The 12630-nt window shown below is 34.4% G+C and overlaps 2 pseudogenes; one reads left to right on the top strand and one right to left on the bottom strand.

Moving 5' to 3' along the window:
• Positions 1–814: 814 nt before the first annotated feature.
• LOC117928432 lies at positions 815–2623 on the bottom strand (annotated as a pseudogene).
• A 3013-nt stretch (positions 2624–5636) lies between these two features.
• LOC117928433 lies at positions 5637–7858 on the top strand (annotated as a pseudogene).
• The last annotated feature ends 4772 nt before the right edge of the window (positions 7859–12630 follow it).

A 12630-nucleotide genomic window follows, 5' to 3' on the forward strand; every position in this document is an offset into this window, starting at 1 on the left:
ATGATTTTTTTTTCTTTAGTCTATCTACAAAAACAAACTAATTTTTATTAATTGGTACATAAAAACATATCACTAATAAGGTGTTGTCACATATATAATTTGAAATTTTATGATTTGTAACCTAATTTATTTATTTGTATTTATATACTTTAATCTTATTTATTTATATTATCATTCAATGACCTAAATTTCATCGTACATATTTCACAATCCATATTTTTGATTTAATGGATCTCATCTTATTGCCTTAACATTTTCCTTATTATCAATAAAGTTCAAATTTCATTTAACCGCTGATGCCCTCTATTTGACCAGAAGAAGCCCCCTCCGTCCGGCAGACAAATCCTAACCCAACTTGTCCCAAGTGACCAGTCAGTCGGAGCCTAAATGTGAGAAGTCGACCCTAACTCCTCTCCTCCATGCAAATTCCACTTTGTTAATTGTTCGAATTTGGTTTCACATAAGAAGTAAGAAGAAAAAGGAAACCATTCCCATAGATATGCATATGGAATTTGGAACTATATAAAGTTGGGGAAAAGAACATCTTAACTACTTTCAGCTCAAGCCCCACATGATACTAAATTTTGCATTAGTCATTTCCAAGTCTATCAACCATAATATCCATTTCACCCAATGTAAAGTTATCAAATTTCATCTTCTCAAATTCAATGACATATAAAATGCAAAATAAAGGCATCTGTAAGATTTTATCTGACGGGGAGGGTTTAACATTACAATCCAAGGTGCCATGTCCTGTATCTCTTCTTTTTTGCCTTATCTTCCTCTACTGTCATTCTATTTTTTCTGAGTCTTTTTAACTTAACCATAATTGCTGCTGCGACAGCCTAACCTTTTGCCAGCGATGGGGCAGCCTCATTCCCGGCCGGGCCATCTCAGTCTCGGCTGCTTTGGCTTGTTCCCGGAACTTCTTGTAAATGTCACCCTTGTAGAACTTTCTGGCCGAAGCACTAGTATGAGCGATACAAGTGAACCGAAAAGTGTGGCCGCTGTGATTATAATGAAGGACAATTTGAAGCACTCTACGCCTGTGCAGTCCAAGTCCTCACCAGGCTTCCTTTCAATCCCAGGGCTGCCATTTGTCTTTTTCCCTCTTTATCATAGAGATATGGCCACCATCACATGAATAAATAGGAACCGATTGGGCTAGCACTGCGCCAAAATTGTACAACGTGGAGTAGTATTTGAGGCCAAAAATTCAGATATGACTGCGTAAAGTATTGGCCATTGAGCACCGAAGCAAAACCCGATAATTATTGATGCAAGTAGAGACCATTCTTGATGTTGAAGGCGATGAGGAGATGACCAACACATGAGAGGAGGAGGATGTGAGCATCAAAGGGCGGGGGAATTTGTACTTGTCTAAGACGATCTCCGATCCAAAGCCTGCAGTTACTCTTCCAAGATAGTTCCATATGCTAACCAGCATATGAAAGTGTTCAAGCTTTTATGGGGTACCCAGTGAACTCCCAATCTGTCCCAAGTTGTCTATGGCTGTTAAAGTCCCTCCAACACCACAAATTGTAGTGAAGAATAGAACAAACATGTCTATGCTGAAAAGGGCTTGAAGTATGGTGTAGTCCTCCTCTGTCCGGTGGCCTGAACACGTTGGAGAAGCAAAACTTCCTTCTGTGAGCTTAGTTGTTCGGGGAGAGAACTTGTTGCAGCTGCTGATTCAGGCGGTAGTGAAGATGAAGAAGTCTCAGTGTTCAAATTCTCGGCGATGATTTTCAACAGTGGAGGCTCACTCAGGGCCTGTTGCCTGATCTTCCAGAGCTTGAATTCCTCTTGAATAACAACAGCGAGCGGAGAAAGAGCAAGAGAAGAACTAGAGCGGCGCTTCCCCAGTACCCACTCTGAGAAAAAGTCATCTGTTTCTCAACTATAATTATAATCATGAGAAACCCGGCGAGGCCAAGAGAGATGTAAAGAAACTTGTAGAAAACTTTGCGCTCGTTCTCCTGTCGAATCACCTTCATGATTCGAATGGTCCGAAGAAATGCAAAAGATATAGCAGCAGGCAGCCAACCTATGAGCAAAATAAGAGCCTTGGTGTCATTGCCATAGAAGGCATGGTAGAGCTGTGTGATGATTGCACCACTCAGCCCAACATACCCCTTCAGTATCCCCAACACCACGCCTCGGCTCTCCGGGAAGTTCTTAACGCAGGTCACCAGAGATCCGGTGTTAGCGAAGGCCTGGGAATTTGCACCGATGCATATGTAGAGACACATGTGCCACACCTGGGGCTTGGCTATTTTGTGAGAGACGGCAAGCCATATCATGAAGTAGCCAAAAAAATTCATTGCTGCTCCTATTGATAGGACAACCCATGGGGGCGTGACCTCGTTGATGAGGCCTGAAAGGACCCCAACGTTTGCTCCCAAGTCCTTGAAAAAGCTGAGCAAATTCAGGGTGGTTTGATCATATCCCAGAACGGATTTGAGTGTGCTTGAGTAGAGACCGAACATGTAGGTTGCACCGGCGGCCGACATGATCAGAATGATGCAAACACCATGAACCACCGACCGGTGATGACATGGACGGATAGGCTCCTCGTATCAGCCCAACCACCCCCTCCGGCAGCATTTCCGGCAACCACCATTTTCTCTGGTGGAATACTACACTTGTAACAAGTTTGTGTTAGAATATATTGTCAATTTATATACACGATTTTGTGAGTAAGAGAGAGAAGAAGCTGTCGTCTTGTAATAGAAAAATGGTTGCATTTTGAGGCACACATGGAAAGCTGGTGTATCACATACGCAATAACTGTAGGCATGTTTACCGGAGATCAGCTCTTAAAAATCTTATCCATTTCAAATAATTTTTAGTCTAAATTTAACCCAAAGAAAATGGATAGAAAATATAAAAGGAAAGGAGTAAAAACTTACAAAAACTTCTTATCCATTTCCAATGAAAAAGGAGAGTTTGCTTTAAAAGATGAGACCAGAATTTCATAATTCTTAAACAAAATTTTCAAACTTTGATTTACTAATTCTTATAAAACTTCAGCTTTTTAATTTAATTTATTTTTAGATTTACAAGATGATTTTTAATCAAAGATGAAAAATACTTTACATTTGAAACTTTCACGTACTCCCAAACAAAATGCATGAAAAAATTTGTCAATTAATTTTTTTGTTCTGGAATTTAAACAATCATGAGCAAATTATTCCTACATAGCTTATAAACTGTGATGCAAATTATTCTTTTGTTTGAATTCTATGAAAAAGCTAAAAAAGAAAACAACATTAAAAAAAGAAAAAAGAAAAATGTTAAGAGACTTTTTTCTAACCATTTTCCTTAAAAAAGACGTGGATAAAATTTGGGGGAAATTATTATTATTATTTTTTGCTAATTTAATAGTTTTGTCCTTCAAATTTCCAATTTTTTCTTTATTTTTTTAAAAAAAATTATTTTCTTAAATCTTCCAAAAAGAAAATATAAGGAAAATTTTACTTTCTAAAAATCAAATAAAGAAAAAAGAGGGAAGAAAATATTAAATATCATTTTCTCAAAAAAGAAAGGCACAGAAAGTTTAAGGAAAGAACATTTTTCAATAATTTGTTTTGATTTTTTTCCTTTTACCTTTTTTAATACGATTTTGTTTTTGGTAACTTTTTCTTTTATTTTTTTGATCCATTTTCATTGGTTTAGAATGTGCCTTATCTGAAATGGATACGACTCAAATGAGTTTATCTTCTCTGTAATTGCCAACAATTATTGCAGGACCCATTAAAATCCTAACCTTCCATGTGTGCCTCAAATTTCAACCATCTACCCTATCTCTCTGATCCCTTCAACCCATTTTCCCTTATATGAACAGCTAAGTCAACAACCCATAAGGGAGAAATACCTAATAGAGTCGGCTGGATGAAATAATTATAAGAAGATTCACTCATCTCAAAGATCTTTAGTGGATAATTTTACCTTAAATATATTTTTTATATTATTTATAAATAAATTTGAGATTATCAATGATGTGACCCATATATAATAATAAGTATAAATAATCAATAATACATTTCTCAAGTCCGAAAAAGTTTCTATTCACTTGTGAACAATTAAGTGACTGTTAAAAAATTTGAAATTTTTTTTAAAAAAATTGAGATTTTTTAAAGAACCTTGTAATAATAATAATTTTTAATATCTCATAAATAAAAATCATATCCTAATGTTATTATATCGTTTTCTATATGAAAAATACAATTAAAAACTTTGTTACCATAATAGAATGAATAATGATTTTTTATGAGCATTCATCAATTGAATAATATATAAATATTCAATTGACGTTAACACAACTATTAAATGGAATAACTCACAATTATTCACTGGGTAATATAGCAAGTGAAAAAATTAAACAAAAATAAATTAAATTATGTTGTAATATATTATAATGATAATATATTTGTATTATAAGTACAATGCATTTATGTTGTACCTATATTTCATTACAAAAGTAATAATTCTAAAAATGTTTATTCATACCCTATTAGTATTAACATATCGTATCAATATATTAACAACATTCATCCAATGCAATGAAATTTAATAATAATTTTTGTATATATATATATATATAACTATAAGTCTCGTGAATTCAAATTAATATTTCATTTGGTTTCAGATATTATTATATATAAGTATGTTATGAGATATGATATGATCATACAAAATTATCATTTTTATAAATAAATAAAAAATTCAAAATTTTCCTAATTATAACATATTTTTGTTGTACCTATATTTTATGATAAAAATAATAATCTTAAAGATCATTCTTTATACCTCATTAATATTCAACATATCAAATGTATTAATATCATCCCCTCGATGCATTTAGAGAAAACAAATTATATATGAAATTTTTTTAAAAAAACATTATGCAAAGGAAAAAAAATCATATAAATTTATAAAAATTATTTTATTTTAAAAAAATAAAAAAATGATTAAACATTCTCCATTATTTTCTTATTCTTTTTAGATAATTTGAATAAAAAATTAAACATTTTATTTTCCTTGAATTTAACACAAAAACATAATTTATCAATTTAAAATTAATATATATATATATATATATATATGAAAAAATCATCATTTTTATTATATAATTATAAAACTTTTTTTCTTAATAAAATTAAAAATTAGAATAAAAATGTAAAAAAAAAAACAATAAATGATATTTTGGAAATATTTTTTAGAAGTATTTTTGTTTTATATATATAATAATTGTAAAGGTTTAACCTAAAATTTTAATTTAAAATTTGAATATCAATAATTATAATAAATATAGTGCCTACACATAATAAATGTTTTAATAAATCAAGTGAGGTGTTTTAAATTATTTGAATTTTAAAAGTTTAAGTTTTAGTTGAAGTACAATTTTGGTATTTAAATTTATTATTTTCCTCCCCCAAGAATGATGATGAAGAGACCACCTTGTTAAGATATGGACTCACACATTCTTAATCAATGATTCATGATTAAGCTATTCGAATTATAGACATTTGATTTAATGTTCGTTTTAAGAGTATGGGTCACCTTATGTGTAGAGTCCAATGCAATCACGGGCTTTAGATGATGGGCCTAAGGCCCGTGAGGCCCAATAACTAATGGGTATGGTCCCTAAGGCAGGAAGGTATAAAAGGGTTTCGGCTTGTGTCTTTTGGGACATCACATCCTTTTGAAAGAACATAACCACTCTCTCTCCCGCTCCCATTGCCTGAGAGAATCAGAGAAAGGTGGTGCCCTCCATCAGCCTTAGAAGATCCATACCGTCTTCATCAAAAGCTTCAGGTTGGTTCCTATCTAAAGACTCCTTGATGAATATATTCTGTATGTGTGTTTTGGTGTTAATGGAGAAGACATGAATAACTTACACACCTTTCCCGTGATTATTCCGGTGTCCTTCCGAGAATGATAAGAAGAGGCCACCTTTGGAGTAATTATTCCAGCTCACCCTATTGCGTAATTCTACCAATCTTAATTTGTTCTCTCTTGAATCAGTGTATATAAATTTAGTGTACTACCCGCAGTACGTACAAAATATATTGACACAAACATGTCAGAAGTGTAGTATTCCACCAGAGGGTGGTTGCTGGAATTGCTGCCGGAGGGGGTGGTTGGGCTGACACGAGGAGCCTATCCCTCCAAGTAATCACTGGCCGGTGGTCAGTGGTATTAGCATCATTTCTGATAATGTCGGCCGCCGGTACAACCTGCATGTTCGGTCTCTACTCAAGCACACTCAAATCCGTTCTAGGATATGATCAAACCACCCTGAATTTACTCAGCTTTTTCAAGGACTTGGGAGCAAACGATGGGATCCTTCAGGGCTCATAAACGAGATTACGCTCCCATGGGTTGTGCTATCAGTTGGCGCAGTCCTGAATTTTTTTTTTACTACTTTATGATATGGCTTGGCGTGACTCAGAGAATAGCCAAGCCCCAAGTATGGCACATGTGTCTCTACATATGCATCGGTGCAAATTCCCAGGCTTTTACCAACACCGGATCGCTGGTGACCTGAGTTAAGAACTTCCCGGAGAGCCGAGGCGTGGTGTTGGGGATATTGAAGGGTTATGTTGGGCTGAGTGGTGCAATCATCACACAGCTATATCATGCCTTCTATAGAGATGACACAAAGGTTCTTATTTTGCTCATAGGTTGGCTACCTGCCGCAATATCTTTTGCATTTATTCGGACCATCCGAGTCATGAAGGTGACTCGACAGGAGAACGAGCTCAAGGTCTTCTACAAGTTTCTCTACATCTCTGTTGGCCTTGCTGGGTTTCTCATGATTATAATTATAGTTGAGAAGCAACCCACTTTTTCTCAGAGTGAGTACGGCGGAAGAGCCGCTGTAGTCATTCTCTTTCTCTTTCTCTTTCTACCATTTGCGGTTGTTATACAAGAGGAATTGAAGCTTTGGAAGATCAAGCAACAGTCCCTGAGTGAGACTTCAGAGTTGACAACCATCACTGATAAGTTGAACACTGAGACTTCTTCATCTTCACTACCGCCTGAATCAGCAGCCTCAACAAGTTCGCTCACCGAACAACCAAGTTCACAGAAGGAAGTTTCTTGCTTCTCCAACGTGTTCAGGCCACCGGACAAAGGAGAGGACTACACCATACTTCAAGCCCTTTTCACCATAGACATGTTTATTCTATTCTTTGCCACAATTTGAGGTATTGGAGGGTCTTTAAGGGTCGTAGACAACTTGGGACAGGTTGGAGCTTCACTGGGGTACCCCCAGAAAAGCATGAGTACTTTGATATCGCTGGTTAGCACATGGAACTATCTTGGAAGAGTTACTGCAGGCTTTGGATCGGAGATCGTCTTAGACAAGTACAAGTTCCCCGCCCTTTGATACTCACACTCGTCCTCCTCCTCCTCTCATGTGTTGGTCATCTCCTCATCGCCTTCAACATCAAGGATGGTCTCTACGTAGCATCAATAATTATCGGCTTTTGCTTCGGTGCTCAATGGCCAATACTTTACGGCAATCATTTCTGAAATTTTTGGCCTTAAATTCTACTCCACATTGTACAATTTTGGCGCAGTGGCTAGCCCAGTGGGTTCCTATTTACACACTGTGCTGGTGGCCGGATGTCTATAAGATAAAGAGGCAGAAAAGAAAATGGCAGCTCGGGGGATCTGAACTGCTCAGCGGTAGAGTGCTTCAAATTGGCCTTAATTATAATCACAGGGACCACATTTTTAGGTTCACTTGTATCGCTCATACTAGTGATTCGGACTAGAAAGTTCTACAAGGGGACATTTACAAGAAGTTCCGGGAAGAATCAAAGCAGCCGACACTGAGATGGTTTAAGTTAAAGAGACCGAAAAAAATAGAATGAGAATAGAGGAAGATAAGGAAAAAGAGATTAAGGTTACGCATGGCGGCACCATGGATTGTAACGTGTCATATAGGGATGGCAACGGGGCGGGTTCGGGGCGGGGCGCCCCCCTCCCAACCCCGCCCCGTTTATTTAAAGGAATTCCCATCCCCATCCCATTTAAAAAATTAAACGGGCCGGGGCGGGGCGGGCGGGTATGCTACATTCCCATACCCCGCCCGTTTAACTTTTTATTTAATTTTAATTTTAATTTTTTTTAAATTACTTTAAAATTTTTAATTATATTAAAATAAATATATTTTATAAATAATTAAATTATTATATTTTTATAACTTATTTTATTAAAAATAATTTATTATTATCTATATATTAAAAATAATAAAATAAAATTAAATTAAATTAATTTTAAATTTTAAATTAACTTTTAATTTAATTTTAATTTTATATATAATCGGGATGGGGCGGGGCGGGTACCCGAAATGACCCGCCCCATTGCCATCCCTAGTGTCATACCCTGTCCCATCGTACAGATGTTTTTATTTTTTGTCTTATCTGTCATCGTAATTGGAGATGAGGATGAAATTTGAAGACTTAGGTCGGGTGAAATGGTATGATGGTTGATAGACTTGGAAATGAATAATGCAAATTAAATAGATATTAGCATGTGGGGCTTGAGCTAAGAGTAGTTAATGTCCTTTTCCTAATTGCCTGTGCTTATTTGTGGGAATGATTTCCCTTTTGTTCTTATTTCTTAGGTGAAACCCAATTCATTGAGAAAGGACAATGAAGTGGAATTTCCGAATTTGTAAGTACCGACTTCTCAAAAGATAGGTTCGAATTGGACATGTCACATGGGACAGGTTGGCGGAGATCATAATACTTTATTTTATTCTTGAATGTCAATCTCCGAGATAAATATTTACATTTCTTTTATTTTACTATCAAATAGGTTTATTTTATTTTTCTTTCTCTTACTCCTTTTTTTTCCTAAAAATATTTAAAGTTATATTTAGTTCCTAAAAAATATTTTTTTAAAAAATAGTTTTCTCATATTTAATTTCACTATAATTTTTTTAAAAAAAATATTAAATATAATTTAAATTAATTAAAAATTTATACATTTAAAAATTATTTTGTCTTAATTAAGTGAAATAAATTTTTAAAAACATATAAAAATAATTTATTAATTTAATTTCAATTTATTTTTTATTTTTATTCATTTTTTCTTTCCCTCCACTTTTCATTTTTATTTTTTGTTTGCCCCACATTTTCCGAGGAGAACCAAACATAGGCTAAAATTCTGAAACTTTTATTTGGTTTCAGTTCCAACATCCAAGGCTGTGTGATCTTATGTTGTTGAGCTTTTGCTTCTCAAGTCCCATCTTATCCTCTTTTTAAGTCTCTCTCGAATGCACTCCATCGTAGTACTTGCCAAAAATATCTCTTTCTTTGTGAAAAAAAATTGAAAAAGTATACGGACAATTATGTTAAGGTGTAGATAGGGCTAATAATGGGGCTTTTTTAACTTTTGCGGCAATTTTAAAAAATTATAATTAAAAAATGATAGTTTTGAAAATATTGATAGATTTACGGCAGTTTTGGCCACGTGGAAGGTGTCTTTTGAAGAGACACCTTCCACAATTTTCAAAATCATGAAAGAATTGAATTTAAATTAAAGGTGTCTCTTGAAGAAACACCTTCTACAATTTCAGAAAATTTGATTTATATTAAAGGTGTCTCTTGAAAAAACACTTTCCACGTGGCAAAAAATCCAATATACATTAAAGGTGTCTCTTGCAGAGACACTTTCGACGTGGCAAAAAATCCAATATGCATTAAAGGTGTCTCTTGAAGAGACACTTTCCACAATTTGACAAATTTAAATGTCTTATGAATTTGATTTTAAAGCTAAAGATGTCTCTTAAAGAGACACCTTCTAGAATTCCAAAAAATTAGATTTATATTAAATGTGTCTCTTGGAAAGACACTTTACACAATTCCACAAAATCCAATATGTATTTTATTTGTGGAAATGATTTTAAAGCTAAAGATGTCTTTCTTTAATGTATGAAAATTGTGGAAAGTGTCTCAGTATAAACCCATTTTTAAAAAAATAATAGAAGGTGTCTCTTCAAGAGACACCTTCAATATAATTCCATTTTTTGGGAATTGTGAAATGTGTCTCTTGATACCTTCCACAATTTTAAAAATATTGAGTTTATACTGAAAGTGCTTGTTCAAAAGACACTTTCCACAATTTCCATTCAAACAGTGGAAAATTTTGAATTTATACTGAAGGTGTCTCTTGAAGAGACACCTTCCATAATTAAAAAAAAATGGAATTATATTCGGACGCCTTTCATAATTTTTTTAAAAATGGGTTTATACTGAAAGTGTCTCTTCAAGAGACACTTTCAACAAATTTTCAGTGAAAATTTCGAATTTTGAAAAGGGAATTTCTTCAACTGATGTATGTGGATTGCCTATTAAAGATCAACATACCTTCTTGCAATAGTTGAGAGCAATGAAACAAATAAAAATATTTCTTATTTGTTTTTAATTTTAACAAAAAAAAAGGATAGTATTTTTTATTTTTTATTTTAACAAATAAAAAGTGAAGAATCTCCTTGAATTTAAATTTAAATTTCAATTTCAATTTCAATTATTGCAGGTACTAATCTAATCAGGTTATTATTTTTTTATTTTGTTGCAACCCCCATTTGATTCCCAAGTTTTTGCAATCCCCGTTTGATTCCCAAGAAAATCCATCCCCCATTTGCTTTCCGGGAAAATTCATCCTCCTTTGATTTCCGAGAAAGTCCATGCAAAACCCCCTAAAAAAACAAACAAAAAAAGGCTTTTTTTTTTTTGCTCCGTTCTTTCTGGATCTGTCCAGGGGTCTCTTTGCTTTTGTGCCATTGGATTTAAATTTCACAAACCCTAAATCCACGATTTTTGAGCCACGCTGAAAAACACAACCTTTTCCCTCAAATCATGATCACCTTTCCCCTCAAATCATGATCAGATTACCAAATAGCTTATGTTTTTTTATAAAAAAAAATTGGGCAGATACCCTGTGCGTAGGCTGGACTGGTAGGAAATATTGGGAATTTTTTTTTTCAACTTTCCCACACTTTCTTGACAACCAAACAGAATCACAACAAGCCGAACCACAAAAAAAATTAAAACTTTCTCCATTATTTTTAGTCTACTCAGTTTCATTGTAAAAAAAAACAAAAACTTTATTTTTTTTACAACTTTCCCACACTTTCTCGGTGACCAAACACAACCACACCACCAAATATAACCACAAAACTTACAGAAAACACCGGGGGCAATGGTTTCTCAGATCTACACTTCACTTCCTTCCTATTGGTGTTGAGGCAAGGATCTCCACCCCATGATCAGCGTGCGGGATAATGGGTTTTCGGGCAGAGGAGTTTTGATGCAGAGAAGAAAACGGGAAGGGAAATGAAAAGGGGGAATGGGTTTTCATATCTCATCCTACGTGTTATCCTACGTGTTCAAAAGTGCCGTAGATTTGGAATTATTTTCCAAACTATGGTATTTTAAATATTATTTTTTTTAATAACATTATATTTATCAAGAATCCGTGTCTTCTTGAAGACAACCTGGCAGGCTCATTCGGAAATCATCCAACAACCCTCTTGAGTAGAGAATAATAAGTAACCCCAACTATCTTGGGGATTCTTGATAAATATACTGCTTTTAAAAAAAATAATATTTAAAATACCATAGTTTGGAAAATAATTCCAATTCTACGGCACTTTTGAACACGTAGGATAACACGTCGGATGAGATATAAAAACTCATTCCCCCTTTTCATTTCCCTTCCCGTTTTTCTTCTCTTCCCTTCCCATTTTTCTTCTCTGCATCAAACCTCTTCTGCCCGAAAACCCACTATCCCGCACGTTGATCATGTGGTGGAGATCCTTGCCTCAACACCAATAGGAGGGAAGTGAAGTGCAGATCTGAGAAACCATTGCCCCCGGTGTTTTCTGTAAGTTTTGTGGTTATATTTGGTGGTGTGGTTGTGTTTGGTCACCGAGAAAGTGTGGGAAAGTTGTAAAAAAAATAAAGTTTTTGTTTTTTTTTACAATGAAACCGAGTAGACTAAAAATAATGGAGAAAGTTTTAATTTTTTTGTGGTTCGGCTTGTTGTGATTCTGTTTGGTTGCCAAGAAAGTGTGGGAAAGTTGAAAAAAAAAAAATTTCCCAATATTTCCTACCAGTCCAGCCCGCGCACAGGGTATCTGTCCAATTTTTTCAGCGTAATCTGATCATGATTTGAGGGAAAAGCTTTGTGATCATGATTTGAGGGGAAAGGTTGTGTTTTTCAGCGTGGCTCAAAAATCGTGGAGGGTTTGTGAAATTTAAATCCAATGGCACAAAAGCAAAGAGACCCCTGGACAGATCCAAAAAGCATGGAGCAAAAAAAAAACATTTTTTTGTTTGTTTTTTTAAGGGGTTTTGCATGGACTTTCCCGGAAAGCAAATGGGGGATGGATTTTCTTAGGAATCAAACGGGGATTGCAAAAACTTGGGAATGAAACGGGGGTTGCAACAAAATAAAAAAATAATAACCTGATTAGATTAGTACCTGCAATAATTAAAATTGAAATTGAAATTCAAATTTAAATTCAAGGAGATTCTTCACTTTTTATTTGTTAAAATAAAAAATAAAAAATACTATCTTTTTTTTCACTGAAAAATTGTTGAAAGT

Source organism: Vitis riparia, chromosome 13 (genome assembly GCF_004353265.1).
Source record: "Vitis riparia cultivar Riparia Gloire de Montpellier isolate 1030 chromosome 13, EGFV_Vit.rip_1.0, whole genome shotgun sequence".
NCBI classification, from domain to species: domain Eukaryota; kingdom Viridiplantae; phylum Streptophyta; class Magnoliopsida; order Vitales; family Vitaceae; genus Vitis; species Vitis riparia.